The sequence below is a fragment of the Trichosurus vulpecula genome, chromosome 8, assembly GCF_011100635.1.
Source record: "Trichosurus vulpecula isolate mTriVul1 chromosome 8, mTriVul1.pri, whole genome shotgun sequence".
NCBI classification, from domain to species: domain Eukaryota; kingdom Metazoa; phylum Chordata; class Mammalia; order Diprotodontia; family Phalangeridae; genus Trichosurus; species Trichosurus vulpecula.
Window position 1 is genome coordinate 260,321,355 of NC_050580.1, and position 5,712 is coordinate 260,327,066.

The 5,712-nt window shown below is 39.1% G+C and overlaps 1 pseudogene; it reads right to left on the minus strand.

The window, feature by feature from the left end:
• Window positions 1–2,001: 2,001 nt before the first annotated feature.
• Window positions 2,002–3,903, minus strand: LOC118827944 (annotated as a pseudogene).
• Between the last annotated feature and the right edge of the window lie 1,809 nt (window positions 3,904–5,712).

Consider the following 5,712-nt stretch of genomic DNA (forward strand, 5'->3'; position numbering starts at 1 on the left):
TCAACTAACTTTCTAAATAGGAATGCTATATATGTGGGTTTTGGAGAGCAATGACTGAAGCGCCATGATTATGGATGTGAAGAACTGATTACAGGTCCTACTTCTGACACATAGAAGTGGAGTGATCATAGGCAAGTCATTGAAGCCAGGAGTTCCCCACCTTTTTCTGTAACTGCATCCCTTGGCTCTCAGTAAGCCTTTCTGCACTCTTTGTTCAATATGAAAGGAAATTAATTTTAGAGTTTGCTATGCATAAACACAAGAAATAAAACATATACATTGATTTTTCACAAAGAAAATTTATTTGCTATGTAACATCATTTATAGTAACAATGTTGTTAAATGCTTATAAGAATAACCAAATATATAAATGAGACTCTTGCTTCTCTTTCCTACCAGCCAATAGTTTTATTCTCTCACTCCACCATCTTGACTCCACTCCTCTCAACTTGGATTTTGAAAGAGATAGCCTCATGCCATAGTCAGCTTCTTGCTTTGGATTTGATTGATAAGAATGATAAGCCTTGTGAGCATTATTAGTAAGTATATAACATGCTGTTTCAAGAAAATATCAATAATTTTATAACTTTATTGATTGGAAATCAATTTGGAGATTCTGGTTATCATTTAGTTCATTTTTACCGTTTTTTCCCCTTGCTCTAGAGACAAAAAATTTTTCTATCCAAATCTCATTTCAGTTTTGATGAGTAAGAATTATTCCTTCAACAGTCTCTTTCAAAATTTTCATATGCATTGTAACCCTTCATTCCCACCCTGTGTCCACTTCCTTAACATCCATTTTCTAATCCACAATCTTTTTCATGAACACTATTACACTTGGGATAGGAATAGTAAACTATATTTATTTACCAAGTATTCTCCCCAGCCTTTGTCAACCTTGTTAGCTCTTCTGCAGGTACTCCAACTTAGGCTGGCAACCCCTAACTGACACTTTCAGAGCCCCAAACAATTCTCTAATAGTTGCTGATCTGCCTCATTGGATGGATTTTTCCTACCAGACATTTCCTGTGTTGATGAGATAACCAATTTGGGCTAAAAAACAAATCTGGGCTTATTCTTATTGTCTGAGAATGTTCTATACACTAAACCTGAACTTGGGTCAGGTTAAATATCTGTGGTGGGAAAGCACAAGCAATTTTAATGGGTCATTTAGATTCTTTTCTTTGACGCTTTTTTAGCTACTGGAAAATTTTTTTATTTGTTTTAAATGCATCAATTCCAAAGAAAACTCTTAGCAACTAATTACAGCAAAACCTTGATAGTATGCATTTTGAAGATGTAAAAATATGAGCTACTATTACTTTTTAAGGAGTTTATATCATTATTTTTTAATCAGGAATTATCAAAGGTGGTAGAGATAACAGGGATAAAACCTCAGACCAAATTTATTTTTGATGATGATCAGCAACTGATATTAGTGCAATATTAAAAAAAATACACAGGTCACATGCCGCTAGAGACTAAATTCTAGCTAATATGCACAGTAAAAATAATGATTATATTCATATTCAGGGTTGACTTCCATCTTGGTTCTTACTTGAACCAAGTTCTTTTTACTTTTGCCTGTCTTTAATAATAACTTGTTCAAATTACCATAAACATTCAGTAACATTACCACCACCCTAGTTCAGGTCCTTGTTACCTCTCTCTTAGACTGCTATAACAATCTCTTACCCTATTCCCCAGATCTCAGTCACTCTTCATCATTCTGGGTTCCAAATCTTCTGTTTCTTCTTTTTTTAATGCTGCTAATTTTAAATAGATCTTATTCACCAGGATAAAAATTGCATTTCCCCTTTTTCAGTACTGATAAAGGGCAATATTGTTCACTTTTCTCTCTCTGCACACATTCAAGTACTCAGAATGCCTAGTTTTAAACAGCGGCTGTAATAATACTTTTAAACAGCTACTGCCTTGTTTACCAATTTGAGTTCTTCAATTTTTGGAAAGCTGTTTAGAATGCTTTTTCTTCTGGTGTATTTAGTCGACCTCTTCAATGGTAGGTCCAGAAGAAATACCTCCAGATGGGGCTGGGAAGCCACCATGCATGCCTTCTGGCATGCCCCCTGCACTCTTGTACAGCTTAGCAGTGATGGGGTTGCAGACCTTCTCTGATTTGTTCAGCTGATGCTCAGATTCTTCCTTCTCAGCAGTCTCCTTCTTATTCAGCCAGTTGATTATTTCATTACGTTTGTCAAGGATCTTTTGTTGGTCTTTTCATCATGAATTTTGCCTTGTAGTTTTTCATCCTCTGTGGTAATCTTCACAGTGAAAGCACAAGACTCAAGAGACTTCTTAGAAGACACCTTGTCTCTCTGCTTCTTATCCTCAGCCTTGTGTTTCTCAGGCTTTTGGGCCTTCTTTGCCCAGATGACCTTTGTCATTGGTGATGGTGATCCTGTTCTCCTCGCCTGTGCTCTTATATGTAGCAGAAACCTTGAGGATCCCATTTGCATCAATGTCAAATGCAGTTTCAATCTGAGGAACACCCATGGGTGCTGGGGGGATTCTTGCAAGCTCAAACTTGCCAAGCAGATTACTATCCTTTGTCGTTGCTTTCTCACCTTCATAAACTTGAATAAGCATGCCAGGCTGGTTGTCTGAATAGGTGGTAAAGGTCTTTATCTGCTTAGTGGGGATGGTGTTATCACATTTGATCAGAAATGTTATAACTGCACCAGCAGTTTCAATTCCAAGGGAAAGAAGAGTGACATCTAACAGCAGCAAGTTTGGACATTCTCAGATTTATCTCCAGACAAAAGGGCAACCTGGACAGCTGCACCATAGGTAACAGCCTCATCAACATCGATACTCTTGTTAAGCTCCTTGTCATGGAAGAAATTTTACAGAAGTTCCTTGATTTGCAGGGTGTGAGTGAAACCAAACTGGACGATGTCAAAAATCTGCAGTTTATCTAGATTAGCATCTCTTGAAGCTTTTTCCACAGGGTCCATGGTGCCATGGAAGAGATCAGTATTCAGCTTTTTAAAATGGGCTCATGTAATTGATGTACAGAAGTAAATACCTTCATTGAAGGAGTCAATCTCAATACTGGCCTGGGTATTGGAAGACAGGGTACTTGACATGTTCGCAAGCAGTGCATAGAAGACAAACAGTCCTCTTATTCTCACTGATTTCCTTCTTGTGCTTTCTCATGAAGTCCACAATGAAATGGTTGACCATGAGAGTGTCAAAGTCCTTCCCATCCCAGTGGGGGTCTTGAGCCCTGAACTTGACATCAAAGATGCCATCTTCAATAGTAAGAATGGAGGAATTGAAAGTACCACCTCCAAGGTCGAAGATCAATACATTTTTCTCGGCACCAACCTTTTCATCCAAGCCATAAGCAATAGCAGCAGCAGTTGGCTCATTGATGATTCAGAGCACATTGACACCAGTGATGATTCCAGCATCTTTGGGGGCCTGACTTTGGGAAGCATTGCAATAGGCTGGTACTATAAACACAGTATGTGTAACAGTGTTCCCACGGTAAGCTTTTGAGATTCCTTTCATCTTGGTCAAGATCATAGAACAGACTTCTTTTGAATAGAAACTTCTGGTTTCTCCTTTCTATTCCACTTGGACTTAGACCTGATTGTGTCACTTACCACTGTGAAAGGTCAATGCTTCATGTATGGCTGTATCATCAAATCTGTTACCAAACAGACATTTGGCATCAAAAGCTATGTTACTGGTATTCATTGCAACTTGATTCTTTGCAGCACCACCAAGTAAACATTCTGTGTCAGTGAAGGTGACATAGTTTGGGATGGTCCTGTCTCTTTGGCCATTAGCAATCATCTTCACTTTTCCATGTTGGAAGACTCCCACACAGGAATAAGTGGTGTCAAGATGAGTGCCAACTGCGGGTCCATTCAACATGGTTTCTGGGGAGTCAGGGGTCATAGCTGACCATTGTGGATGAAGAAGGGCTGCTGCTGCACTGAGTAGTACCCAAAACTTCTTCATGCATAGCTCTGACTATTACTCCCTACTCAAAAACCTTTTGTCCTTTAGGACAAAATACAAACAATTTAGCCTGACATTTAGTATGCCTTAAAATCTGACTCCAATATACCTTTCTAGCCTTTTCATATTAGTCTTATTCATACAATCCATGTTTCAGTCAAACTTTAAGGTAAACAGTCTGTCCTTATTAAGTCCCTTGTAATTAGTCTTTGGTATGTATGTTATATATTTTTTTTTGGCTCTTGAATGTTAAATTTTCCATTAAGGTCAGGTATTTTTTTTTAACAAAATACTGAAAGTCTGACAATTCATTCAATATCCACTTTTTTATTCAGGATTATGCTTAGCTTTGTTGGGTATGGTATTTTTTGGCCAGAATCCTAGTTTTTTTGCTCTTCAAAATATAGTGTTCCCTGGCTTCTAAAATGGCAACCCTTATGCCTCTCAGTCTAGGACAGTGGTCTGTCAGAACTACATGAGACACCAGCACAGAGCCTGCAGCCCTGGGAGCAGCTACCCCTAAGGCCTCCAGCCCACAATCTAAAGGTTTGAAACTTGCCCTCTTGATCTTCCAGGAGCCATGATGATCAGGTAAAATGGCTCTCTTCTCTACCTTCCTCACTTAGATAATACTCCCTTAGGAGAAACCCTGAAATAGAGGAGCCAGAAGTGGGGCTTCAGTAGCCTTTTAGTTTGAGAAGTTTGGAAGAGGGCCCTTCTTGTGGTGGTGGAAGGAGACCAGTGCAGGAGGAGAGGTATCCCAGCAGGCCCCACCTCAGCAGAACAGCAGGAGTTTGTGAGCCCCAGGGGGTGGAGCTAGCAAACATCAACACCAGGACCCCAGATGTGCCTTCACACAGCCAGGGAAAGTGGCAGACACCAGCACAGACAACAGCTGAGATTACTCTGCTGTAGAGCAGCCACAGGGGAAGAGGAGACTTCCAGCAGCCAGACCACCCCTCCACTGCACCTCACTAAACCAGAAGCCACAGCACACAAAGCCAGTGAGCCCCAGAAGCAGAGATCCATTTTAGAAGCCAAGGGAAAAAAACAAACAAACATGATGAAAAAACAGACTAGAAAGCCAAAGACTATTGATTGCTATTATGGAGACAGGGAAGATCAAAGCACCAATTCAGAAGAGGACAGCATTGACACTATACCCACATCTGAAACCTCAAAAGGGAATGTGAACTGGTCTCCAGACCAAAAAATATTCCTGGAAAAACTCAAGGAGGGCTTTAAAAACCAAATTAGAGAGGTAAAAGAAAAAATGGAAAAAAAAATTCACTGATGAGAACAATACTTTAAAAAGTAAAATTGGTGAAATGGTTAAGGAGGTTCAGAATATAAATGAAGAAAATGTTTCATTGCAAAGTAAAATTAACCAAATAGAAAAGGAGGTAGAGAAGCTAAATGAAGAAAACAATACATTAAAAATTAGAATTGGGCAAGTAGAAGCTAATGACTCTATGAGACATCAAGAATCAGTCAAACAAAATCTAAAGAATGAAAAAATAGAAGAAAACATGAAATATCTGATTGGGAAAACAATTGACCTGGAAAATAGATCCAGGAGAGACAATCTAAAAATTATTGTTCTACGTGAAAGCCATGATGAAAAAAAGAGCCTGGACAGAAATCCTTAAGGAAAATTGCCCCAAGGTCCTAGAACCAGAGGGTAAAATAGTCATTGAAAGAACCCACTGATCACCCCCTGAA